Source organism: Sus scrofa, chromosome 8 (genome assembly GCF_054392235.1).
Source record: "Sus scrofa isolate SSC_HxYL_T2T_F1_AM1 chromosome 8, Sscrofa_HxYL_maternal_Yorkshire_Landrace_v2.0, whole genome shotgun sequence".
In the NCBI taxonomy this organism is placed as follows: domain Eukaryota; kingdom Metazoa; phylum Chordata; class Mammalia; order Artiodactyla; family Suidae; genus Sus; species Sus scrofa.
Window position 1 is genome coordinate 115759469 of NC_139390.1, and position 13591 is coordinate 115773059.

Genomic DNA, 13591 nt, shown 5'->3' on the forward strand with positions numbered 1-13591 from the left:
CCTGTCTGGACCCCTTCAGCATCTTCTACTCAGTACTTTCCTGATCAAATACCTGCAGGGATGGTACAAGGCCAACCATATAGCATCCAACTCCACAGCTTGGACTTGAGACTTTAAAATTTAATTTGAAAAAATCTTTTGACGAGTTCCTGTCATGGCTCAGCAGTAACAAACCCGACTAGGGTCCATGAGGATGTGGGTTCACTCAGGGGCCTTGCTCAGTGAGTTAAGGATCTGGCTGTTGCCATGAGCTGTGGTGTAAGTCACAGCCGCAGCTCGGATCTGGCATTGTTGTGACTGTGGTGTAGGCCAGCGGCTACAGCTCTGATGATTCGATCCCTAGCCTGGGAACTTCCATATGCCTCAGGTGTGACTCTAAGAAAAAAAAAAAAGCCCGAAAGTTTTCAGATTTACTTATCATTCCCCCAAAATTAGCTCCCTCGCTTTATTGAAGCGCAGTCTCTTGTATTCCCTGAACTTGCCTTCCACACACCCTGCTCGTCTCCACCCACTTAGGAGTAGTTAGTGGAAGATTTTGACTCAAAGCTTGGGGAGGAAGAGATATGGAGGGGAATAGCCGATGCTAGTTTAAGCTAGGCTAGAATAACCGATTCTGGTTTAAGTGGGGGACGTGACCAGCAGCGATGGAGAGGAAGGTGGGAGAAATTAGCACGGAGCTCAATTAACAGCCACTGCCATGGACAGATTACAATGTTTTTATGGTAACAATATATTGCTTAAACAGCAGGGTGTAGGATGCAATTGCATGATTATATGTCTTGGAAAAGTTCCCAAGAAAGTCATTTTCTATAAAGACACAACTATGAATTGCCAGCCAGATGCAATTAATAACATTTTATTAGACATTTGAGTTGCCTTTCATTGCACTAGTAGTTCCCAGGATGACAGAGCAGTTATTATAAAAGTGGCTGCTGGGTATCAGAGCTCTCACATCCTGGCCCTGCCACTCCTGGCTGTGAGACTGTGGGCCAGTTACCGCCTCTTTTTTTTTTTTTTACCTTCTCGCCTCTTTTGCAAAATGGGAATGCTTACTGCATTCACCTTGACAGAATGCTGTGTGTACATGCAAAGTGCTTAGAGCTGTATCTGGCTCATAAGAAGCTCTCAGTAACTGTTACCTATTTTTAAGAGAATAGAATAGTGTCTAAACAGATTTGGGGTTCAATCACTTTGTTTAATAGTTTAACGTGGTTAAATTTTAACTTAGTCACTATAGTCACTAAGTGAGACTAACAGCAAGTTAAAATCACAGCCTGTTAGAGCTTGCAGAGGTCTTAGAGTTTTCCTGTCCACAACCCTTCCCATTTTCCTGGTAAAATTGAGATCTGGAAAAGTTCAGTAACTTTTCCAGTTGTAAAGCTCCTGAGCTGGGAGATTTCCACTCTTGCGGCCGCTACTACGGAGCTATTGGAGAAATGACTGGTCTTCTGCTGCCCTCTAGTGGCACATGGGGGAAATTTTCTTATCTGTAATAATAGAAGTAATTGACCCCTGAATATAGGGGCAGGGTAGGACTTGGGGGTAATTGACCCTTGAATATAGGGGCAGGGAAGGAGTTGGGGGTGCCAACCCTCCATGCAATTGAAAATTTGTATATATCTGTCATCCCCCAGTATCTGTGATTCCGTGTCCACAGTTCTCAACCAAGAAGCGTGTAAGACTGTAGTATTTACTATTGAAAAAATCTGCATATAAGTGGACCCTGCAGTCCAAGCCTGTGTTGGTCAAGGGCCAACTGTGTAACAAGAACTCCTTGCTTGTAGAGGGCTCCACAGGCATGTACCAAAGTCTCTATATATTATCTCTATAATGCAGTGAAAGTTAAAACTACTAGATGTCTGTAGTATTTATGTTTACAAGTAGCTAAAATTCTTTCCATACTAATCATATACAGGATTATTTCTCCTTCTGCATACAGATCTTCCTCAGCTTTCAGTGGGATTACGTCCTGATAAATCCATCATAATTCTGAAATAGTGTAAGCCAATAATGCATTTAATACCTATAATCTACCCAACATACAGCTCAGCCCAGCCTACTTTAAATATGCTCAGAACACTTACATTCGCCTAAAACTGGGCAAAATCATCTAACACAGGGAGTCCACATCTGGCTCAGCAGTAATGAATCTCATAAGGACTGAGGATGTGAGTTCGCTCCCTGGCCTCACTCATTGGGTTAAGGATCTGGCATTGCTGTGAGCTGTGGTGTAGGCTGCAGATGTGGCTGGGATCCCACATTGCTGTGGGTGTGGCGTAGGCCGTCAGCTACAGCTCTGATTTGGCCCCTTAGCCTGGGAACTTCCATATGCTGTGGGTGTGGCCCTAAAAAGACCAAAAAAAAAAAAAAAAAAAAAATCTAAGGCAAAGCCTGTTTTATAATAAAGTGTTGAATATCTTATGCAATTTATTGAATTTTGTACTGAACGTGGAAGAAACAGAATGATTGTCTGGGTACAGAATAGTTGTAACCCTAGCAACCATTGTTTACCCTGGTGATCTTGTGGCTGACCTGGAGCTGCAGCTGTGGCCAGTGCACAGCATCACGAGAAAGTAGGGTACCACTTACCCATGGGAAAGATCCAAACTCAAAATTTGAAGTATGGTTTCTACCAAAGGCATGTCACTTTTGTACCACTCGAAGGATCATAAGTCTGCAACTGTCTGCATTTACATTTCTCTGTTCAAATTTATCTCCCATTTAATTAAAGTGTTGTTTCTGTGTCAACAGTAGCTCATTATCAGTATCAATTTCTATTTGGGCTCTATCATCTGTATGATAATTAGATCCTCTCTCTCAAAAGGCAAGTGTGTCCAAGACATGTTTCTCTGAAAACTCCATCTTGTCCTTCTTTACTTTATCCCATCTTCATTCTTTACTTTATCCAATCTTCTTGCTGGGGGTGGGGGGGAACAGTCACAGTGCTGGTAAATGACTTACCCTTAACAACAAAGACTGTGCCTAAAAGTCAGAGTAAAAGCTTAACCTTTTACCAGCTAAGTGGCTTTGAAAATAGTAAAAGAACTTATAAAATAGTAAACAAACCCTATATCCTCCACCCATAGCCCCTCCTCACTTGATCTCATCTAAAGATCACAATAAAAGCTATGTGGTTTCTAGAGGCAGTGCTCTTGGTCCCTGAGACCTTGAGTCCCCTGGTTCCCACCTTTACTGTCTCTGTGTCTTATGTTAACCTTTTTCCTTAAGTTCCACAGCACCCATTCTTCAGCCCCATCCTGCTGAGCTGGTCTCGGCACAAGTGGGTTTTTTTTAAGAAAGAAAAAAGAGAAGTTCCTGTTGTAGCTCCATGGTTAATGAATCTGACTAGGAACCATGAGGTTGCAGGTTCGATCCCTGGCTTCACCCGGTGGGTTAAGGATCTGGCAATGCTGTGAGCTGTGGTGTAGGTCACAGATGCGGCTCGGATCCAGCATTGCTGTGGCTCTGGTGTAGGCTGGTGGCTACAGCTCTGATTAGACCCCTAGCCTGGGAACCTCCAAATGCCGCGGGTGGGGCCCTAGAAAAGACCAAAAAAAAAAAAAAAAAGAGGAAAGAAACACAGCCAGAGGCTACATGGTACTGGGTTAGTCTCCTGTACATGTAATCGGGGGAACATTCACACCAACACTTATCAATTAAATTTTGCATGGATGTGGGCACAGCAGACCCCTTTCTCTGGACTTTACCTGTTCATATTTATTCATGTAAGACATACCTGAAAATAACAGCCACATACTCTTCCCTTAGGCATCCTATTTTATGGATATAAAATTTGTCTATCAATGTCAATCAATTCTCTTTCTGGATTCCCCTTTTTATTTCTTTGCTTTTGCTGTCCCTTGCTACACTACTATTAAACTATTTAAAAGTAGTAGCTTAGGCATTCTCATTGTGGTGCAGCAGAAGCAAATCCGACTGGGAACCTCGAGGTGGTGGGTTTGATCTCTGGCCCCATTCAGTGGGTTAAGGATCTGGTGTTGTTGTGAGCTGTGGTGTAGGTTGCAGACATGGCTCAGATCCCGAGTTGCTGTGGCTCTGGCATAGGCTGGCAGCTGTGGTTCCGATTTGACCCCTAGCCTGGGAGCCTCCATATGTCACTGGTGTGACCCTAAAAAGCAAAAACAAAAAAACCCCCAAAATCTTGTTAATTGTTTTATTTTTGTCCTATGACACTGGAGATGCTGAGGGCTAGCACAAGGCAGTTGAGGGGAGACATGGTTGTCTGTGGTGTGGAGTCAGAGATAATTTCTTCTATTATTGCAAAAGCTGTGCTAAAATGGGCATGACTTAAATGTTCCTAACAAATTTATTTGGACATTTATTAAAGAAGCGCTGTTTATATACACATGTGTCATTCAATCATTTAAGGAAGAATATATCTCTTCTGACTTCTTAAAAAGATATGAAAATTGGAGTTCCCACTGTGGCTCAGCAGGTTAAGGACCTGACATTGTCTCTGTGAGGATATGGGTTTGATCCCTGGCCTTGCTTAGGGGATAGGTGCAAGCTGTGGCATAGATTGTAGATTCTGCTCGGATCCTGTATTGCCATACCTGTAGCCTAGGCCAGCAGCTGCAGCTCCAATTCAGCTCCTAAACTGGGAATTTCCATGTGCCATGGTGTGGCCATCAAATTAAAAAAAAATGTAAAAATCAAGACTGGATGGTACGTTTGACCAAATACCTCTTGGCCATCTATGGGAATGATCAGACATTGTTTTTCTCCCTTGACCTGTCAACATGAGTTGACATTAATGACTATTAGTAACATGCAATTTTTGCATCTTGGAATAAAGCCACCAGGTCATAGCTTATTCTTTTTTCAAATGTGTGCCAAATTATATTTGCTGTTTTACTTGTGACTTTTGCACAACTATGCCTTAGTAAAACTGGTCTATGAGCTTTTGTTATTGTTGTTATTTTGGATTTTTGTGTTGCATTTTGTCCAGTTTTGGTACCAAGGATATACCTGCTGTTAGAAAAGAGTGGTAAATTTTCTTTTCTCCCAGGATTCTCTGGTGATTTAAACGGTATTGCAATGATCTGTTTATTGAGAGCTTAATATAATCCATTTGTGACAACACCAAGATCTGACCCTTTCTTGTGGCTTAAATCTTTGGCTACTTTCTCAATTTCTCCCATAATTAATGGTTAATCAGTGTTCTCCAGAGAAACAGAACCAATAGGACATAGATAGATAGATAGAAATGAGGCAGGAAGGAAGGCGGCCCGGGACAATCTTGCACAGACTGAAAGAGCCATTAGAACCATCGAGGCCCAAGATGGCGGGAGATTTGACCCGCAGTAGACCCCAAGCCTCATTATACACTCATTATGCTACATTAGCATATGTTCATCGACACGCCCACAGGTGCCATGACAATCTGAGGCCAACCCTAAAAGCCAAAAAAGTCAGCAGAGGTCCAATTCCTAGACATCTCCAAAATAGGTGAAATAATTCTCCCACTCATTCGTCTATGAATCACCCAGCTCTTAAAAACGAATGACCCCCAGACCCCAAGACCACTCTCGTGTTCTGAAACGGGCCCACCACATTCTGTCTGTGGAATGTGTAGCTCTCTAAATAAACCTACTTCCCTTTCGCTCTGGGTCACTCTGGAATTCTTTGCTGTGCAAAGCCAAGGACCTTTACCTGGTGGCCGTCCCTCAGCCTCGCCTGAGACCTGGGACATTTCCCTCCTCTCATGCCCCATTTTCCTGCAGCAGAAAGCGATTTATTGTGAGAAACCGGCTTAGGCAATTATGGAGGCTGATCATCTAGTAGGTAAAATGCTTCTCTGAGTTCTGTGAGCCACTTTGGCAAATCCATTGACTGCTCTGCTCTCTGCACGCTGGAGGCTCACAGAAGCCCGGGGCATGGTTCCGGTACAAACCGGAAAGCCCAAGACCTGAGTGACCCCTTGTACGAGTTCTGGTCCGAGCCCCGAGGTCTGAGAACCAGGAGCACTGATTCCTAAGGGCAGAGGTTAAACATCCCGGCTGAAGCAAATTCGCTGTTCCTCTGGCTTTCGTCCTAGTCAAGCCCTTAATGGAATGAATGATCCTCACCTGCATTGGTGAGGAGGGGTCTTCCGTACTCAGTCTCCCCCTCATATGCTAAAGTCTACTGGAAACAGCTGCACAGACACCCGGAAATCATGCTGTACCAGCGATCTGGGCATCCCTTAGCCCAGTCAAGTTGACAGAGGAAATTAACCACCACATTGGGGTTTACCTTTGCTATCTCTTCTGTGATCACGTTTAGCAATTTCCATTTAAATAAAATCTTTTATTCAGGTATCTACATTTACTTACATAAAATTAGGTCATATTTTCTTATAATTACTTCCTCCCTGGCTATTGAAAGGGATTCTGCTTCCAGTTCCAGGGTGTGTGTGTTGAGGGGAGTGGGCGGTGGGGAGGGGGTGGGACTCTCATATGAACAAGTAATTCTCTGATACCAGCTGGGTGGGGTCACTACAGCCAGAGACAGTGTCAGATCCCACAGGTTAAGGCCTCAATCTCATAAGACAGTTCCCGTCTCCCACCCTCACTTCCCTGCCCCGACTTCAGACACCTGTCAAAGGCCCAGGCTGTCACCTCACCTGTGCTTCTGAATAACAGGCTATAGAGGTTCCAACGACCCTCTCGTTGGGTTCAATAAATTTGCCAAAGTGACTCACGGAGTTCAGAGAAACATTTTACTTACTAGATTATCAGTTTCTTATAAAAGGATACAACTCAGGAACAGCCAGATGGAAGAGATGCACAGGGCGAGGTGTGGGGGGAAGACACGGGGTTTCCATGCCCTCTCTCTCCTGGGTTCCACTCTCCCCAAATCTCCAAGTGATCTCCCATCCAGAAGCTCCCCAAATGCTGTCCTTTGTGTTTTCAATGGAGGCTTCATTATGCAGGTGTGGTTGGCTAGATCACTGGCCAATGGTGACTGACTCAACCTCCAGCCTCTTGCCCCTCCCTGGAAAGCTGGGGGGTGGGACTGAACGTTCCACCCCTCTCGTCATGGTTCGTTCCCCTGGCAACCAGCTCCCAAACTAGGTGTTTCCAATGGTCACCTCATTAACATAAACTCAGGTGTGGTGGATAAGGCTTGTTAAGAATAGACAAGACATTGGAGTTCCCATTGTGGCTCAGTGGGTTAAGGACCCGATGTTGTCTCTGTGAGGAGGTGGGTTGGATCGAGCGCTGGCCTTGTTCAGTGGGTTAGTTTTTCTGTGTTGCCACAAGCTGCAGCATAGGTCACAGATGCAGCTTAAATCTGCGTTGTCGTGGCTGTGGTGTAGGCCATCACCTGGAACTTCCAAATGCCACAGGTGCACCCCTAAAAAGGAAAAATAAATAAGAATAACAAAACATCTATTTCATATTTGTGGCTCTGAAGCCATTTGAAGACCTGAGGACGAGACACCAAATAACATAACGAAAGATGCTCCCATGGCCCCTGCCCCTCAGGAAATTCCCAGGGTTTTAGGAGCTCTGTGTCAGAAACAGAGGAAGGCCACATATTTTTAGTATAAATCACAGTATCACACTGTTCCATTCTCTTAACATTGCACATTTCAGCTTTCTCTTCTACCTCTTGTTTATGTTAGTGGCAATTACCTACATTACTCTTTCAAAAGAAGCTCTTAGGTATATTTCACATCTTTACTGTTTTCTACTATAATTAATAAATAGATTCTTGAAGGTTTAATTTATCTCAATATATGTCCCACATGGCAAACTCTCTAAGTTTGCTAGTGCTTATTTTCTATGCCCAGACAATTCACACATTATTTTCCACTCTGGACACTCCAGGCATAAGAATTACAAAGCCTGGGATTAAGGCTTTTAGTTTTCTTATGAGCTCTCCTTAGACATACCCCATAGGTCTAATACCTAGTTTGCAGATTTTTGTGAAGACAGACTTGAAGGAAGATTGTGAAATAGGAAAATGAGGAAGCATATGTAGAGAGAAAGAGAAAGAGAGAGAGGGAGAAAGCCTTTTTTGGCGGGACGGGAGGATACATTTGTTGTTCTCAGAAACTGGGAGAAACCTGAATGGGTACCCAGGCTGGGAGAGAGAGCAAGTAGAGATCACAGTGGGTGAGAAGCGTGAGTGCTCAGATGCCCATGGAGATGGATAATTTTGGAGGTACAAAGAGGAAAAGCATTTTGTGATGGTTAAACTTATGTGTCAACCTGACTGGGCCCCGGGTGGCAGATACTTGCTCAAGCATTGTCCTGAGTGTGTCTGAGAGCATTTCAGGATGGGATGAACATTTCAATGGGCAGGCTGAGTAAAGCAAATCACCTTAGCCATTGTTGGGTGGGCCACATCCAATCAGTTGAAGGCCTGACTAGAACCATAGGCTGACCCTCCACTGAGTAAAAGGGAAGCCCCTCCTGGCTGACTGCCTTGAGCTGGGACATCAGTGTTTTCCGGCCTTCAAACTCAGACTGAAAATCATCTCTTAGATTTGGATCTTGCTGGCTCTTAGACTGGAACCACAACATCAGCTCTCCCGGGTCTCAGCTTGCTAACTGTAAATCTTGGGGTTTCTCAGCCTCCAAAATCGCATGAGCCAATTCTTGGTAATCAGTCTCTATTTATGCATACTATTCTATTTATGCTATTGTTTCTGTTTCTCCATAGAGCCCTGATCAATACAGCATTGAAGTTATTAATGTCTTTTATCACCTACTTTCTTATAACACAGAGGCAATGTCATCAGCTGCGCATGAAGCAAGTCAGGAGGAGAAAGCAGGATTTGGGAGAAAGAAAGAGATTTTGCAGAAAAATCAAAATGAGGATGGCACCGAACAGGGCTTATTTCTTTGTAAATAAGGTAACAAGGTATTTCTCTAGAAGATAATGTTAATTATTTGTAAAATTTTTGGCTCCTTATATCTCTATGCAAGAGTATAAACTTGAGAGGTAGGGACCGTGTCTTTCAAAGATGAAGCCTGTTTGTCATTGGAGTCATTGCCTTGGGTTCTTATCCCTGCTTTGCTAGTTTTTAGCTGCATGATCTTGAGCAAATTACCCAGTCTCTTTGTCCCTCAATTTCCTCATCTATATCTTCTTCATAGGTTTTGGTAGAGTTTAGAGAACTGTCAAGGGCACTTTCAATGGTGACCATTAATGATAAAAACGCATGGTCATCTTGGCCTCAGTCTCCCCTGAGGACTTAGCACAATGCCTGGAATAGGATAGGGCTTGAATGCATGAATTCGTAGATGACTGAAGACTGTTATTCTGTGGCTCAGCCCCCTGTGGGTGTTGCTAACTCAGCGTGATTTCTGCTCTATTCTCCATTCTTCCCTGCAGGCTAGGGGAACATCCTTAGAACTATATTTCTTGGCTTTACGTGTTAGATTCTGCCAGTGATAAGTGCCTGGGTTTTGAAAGGGCAAGAGGAGGAAAATAATTATCTATTGAGGGGCAGCTGGTGAGTGCACTTGGACTTTTGCAGAAGACAGTGGAAGGGTTTTGTGCAGCTGTGTCTAGACTGCTGCGAAGAGCTGGCCCCATCAGTGGCTGCTTGGAGTTCTATTTTCTGCACTTGTGTATGTCTTCAAAGCAGCATTGGCTTCCCTGGCCTCACTGTTTGGGCTCTTCCAACATTTGTATAAGTGCCTAATTTCCTGCATGAAATCCTTTTCTACTTAAAATACCTAATGGGCTTTGTATTTGGACTAAATCCAATTGCTGTGGGCAGAACTGTCATCCTCCCAAAATTCATATGTTGAAGCATTAACCTCCAGTATGTCAAAATGTGACTTTGGTTGGAAACAGGGGCTTTCAAGAGGTGATGAAGTTAAAATGAGGCCAGCTGGGTGGGTCTAATCGAATCTGACTCATGCCCTGGTAAGAAGAGGACATTTGGACGTACACAGAGGCACCAGAACCCATGCACACAGAAGAAAGACCACATGGGGATACAGGGAGAAGGCGGTCATGGGCCAGCCAAAGAGAAACGAATGGTCTCAGAAGAAACCAATCTGCTGCCACTTTGATCTCAGATTTCTGGCCCCCAGAACTGTGAGAACATTGATTTCTGGTGTTTAAGCCATCTAGTTCGTGGTGTTTTGTCATGGCAGCCCTAGGAAACTAACCTACCGATCTAAACATTGCATTACATTGTTAGAACTACAGACTTTCCCAAGGGTCCCTCTGACTCTTTGGGGTGAGAGAGTGTGGTTGGGGAGGTGGTTCTCTAAGCTATCCAGTGTTTGTGTGAGTCACCCGCAAAATTCACACAAGGGCCAGCTCATCCAGAAATTGCTGCTCCCCTAGTGTCATGTAAATCGTCTGTCATGGCCTAGAGGAGGGCTGAGTTCTGAGCAACAGCCAAGAAAACCTGGCATGATGCAGAATTCACACTGATGTTGTAATTGAATTGTTTCTGCGTGTTCACAAAGGCCGCCGTTGAGTTCATATCTACCTCCAGTCCACTCAGGGCACTTCTCTTTGCAGCAGCGAAGCTGGACCTGCTGCCGGAACGTTCAGTAGGGGATTTGGGGTGGCTTTATCCAATTTTGCAATTTTGAAAGTGAAAAAAGAGAAGGCAAAGAAAACTTCAAATGGAGCCATAGAATCTGTGTGGGACGTTTGAAAAAGGACTAGAAACCAGAACTAGGCTCTAAGAGATCTGTTCTCATCACTGATCACTGATGAGAAAAAGAGATCCTGAAGAATCCTACCTTGAGGGGGAAGTGAATCAAAGGGCCCCATTGATGAATGTGTCCCGTGAGTCCCTGAGAGTAAGCAGTTAACTTGATTTCTAACCTTGAAGGCAAACACCTTCAAAACCTATCCAGAGGCTCACTTCTAAGGAAGGGCAAAGGTCACAAATATTGGTCCACACCCAATGGCCTCCAAGGACACACGGGCCCCTGTGGCACTTCTGGATTAAAGAGGGTGACAAAGTGGGTAGGACTTGCTGCCCTTCCCTGCATCTCGGAAGGTGAGAAGGCTCCGAGGCAAGTACAGTTAGTTGGTGCTCCTTATCCACAACTCCACATTGGAGGATCCAACCGTGGATGGATTTTTCATTGGTTGAATTACTGGTTGCAGAACTTACAGTTTCAGAGGACTGAATCTACCACAGAATTTTATATAAGAGGCTAGAGCATCCCTGGGTTTTGGGATCCATAGGGGGTGGGGCGGGATCTGTAACCATCCCCCTACCCACAGATAACGGGGGATGACTGTATTATTATCTTATTTTACGGGTGAGGGCATTGTGTTTCAGAGGGCAAACTTGCACAGAATCACGTAACATTGATGTAATCGATGGACTTCATTCCTGTCTCACCCAAGATCACCTGCTTAACCTTTGTGTCATATCTCGAGGATGTTCAGCTCAACATTTCCAGTGATGGAGGGTATCTGTTGAAGTACAAAGACCATTGCCAAATGTCTTTGGCTATAACACATGACAGCTCTAGTGAAAGTATATTTAATCAGTATCGTTTATCCCATACCATGGAATTAATGCAAAGCAAGGGAATGCTTCTGTTTTCCCGAGGAAATGTGAGTATAACCAAAAAAAGAATATTTTAACGTGTGTGCAGGAGGTGGGAATGAAGATTTTTAAGATCTTTAAAAGAGTATTTTAAATGTTCTGATTAGAGTGAGATAAAGTTGTATTACATATTTACATAGTTGATTCATTCTGAGATTGTAATTCTAGCTTTAATTAGGTCAGAAACAGAAATCATACCTTAGCTGAAGGAAGGACAGTGTGGTTTCTAAGCAGGGAATGGCAACGGATTTTAAGGTATTTTTTTGTAGCATAAGGAAATCAAGCAGACCATCTTTATTCCATTAATTAAGAAAACCTTGTAGTGATTTTGGCTCTTGTTAAGTACTAGTTTAGCTTTCCTTTAGTTGCTTTATTCATCTCTACTTGCCCACTCTCAGACCTTCTGTGATGACATAAGTGACACTCAAGTTCAAATTCAAGTCTGTTTCCATATGCCTGTAGGTAATTTGCACCTCTTTATGCCAATTCAAGTCATTTATGAGATACGCATAATCTTCCCTCATTCTGGAGGGGTCCTCCCACCTCACATTTTGAATGGATTTCTGTAAAAGGCAATATGAATCTTTTTTTTTTTTTTTTGCCTTTTTTTAGAGCCACACTTGCAGCATATGGAAGTTCCCAGGCGAGGGGTTGAATCAGAGCTGCAGCTGCCCGCCTACACCACAGCCACAGCAATGCAAGATCCGAGCTGCCTCTGTGACCTACACCACAGCTCATGGCAACACTGGATTCTTAACCCACTGAGCAAGGCCAGGCAGCGAACCCACGTCCTCATGCACACTAGTTGGGTTTGTTACTGCTTCCGGCCTACACCACAGCCACAGCAATGTGGGATCCAGACCTACACCACAACTTGCGGGATTCTTAACCCATTGAGTGAGGTCAGGGATCAAACCCACATCCTTATGGATACTATTCTGGTTCATAACCCACTGAGCCAAAACAGGAACTTCCCACGGCTCATTTTTTATTGGGGTTTGCACACCACAAAATTAAACATGAGGAGTTCCCGTCGTGGCGCAGTGGTTAACGAATCCGACTAGGAACCATGAGGTTGCGGGTTCGATCCCTGCCCTTGCTCAGTGGGTTAACGATCCGGCGTTGCCGTGAGCTGTGGTGTAGGTTGCAGACGCGGCTCGGATCCCGCGTTGCTGTGGCTCTGGCGTAGGCTGGTGGCTACAGCTCCGATTCAACCCCTAGCCTGGGAACCTCCATATGCCGTGGGAGCGGCCCAAGAAATAGCAACAACAACAACAACAACAACAACAACAAAAAAAGACAAAAAGACAAAAAAAAAAAAAAAAAATTAAACATGAGAAGACCCTGAATATTCTGATGCTTTAATCTCCTTAATCAAACTTAAGCCCAGAGCGCCTGTCGACAGAAAACACAGCACATGAAACAAATGGAAGGACGAAAAATGGTTACATAGACCCTCCCATCTTGAAGCTTTAAAACAAACAAACAAACCCAAAAAACAAACCCAAAAAACAAACCAAAAAAACCCTCAAAACTTTGATTCTTTTTTTTGGGGAAATATTTCAAGCATAATTGGTACAGTATATTTGGAAGATCTTGTAAATCAACCAGGTAGATTAGCTCAATTTGGTGAGCTTCCTACCTCATACTAGATAAGATTTAAATAAAACTTAACTCATTTTTAAAACTGTGTCTTTTTGTTCTGTTTTTGCAGTAAAATATATTATAGCAAAAATGCTCTCTAAACACAACTGATTTCACTTTTGTGCATTCCTGCCCTCTTTAAAATTTTTTCTTTTTTGGCCACCCCTCGGCACATGGAGTTCCCAGACCAGGGATCAGATCCGAGCCTCAGTTGCGACCTAAGCCACGGCTGTGGCAATGCCAGATCTTTAACCCACTGTGCCAGGCCGGGGATGGAACCTGCATCCCAGGGCTCCCAGTCCCACTGGGTGACAGTGGAAACTCCTGCCCTGTCTTTATATATATTAACAGATCCATTTCATTTTTAATACTTCGTCAATGACAGATGCATCACATCCC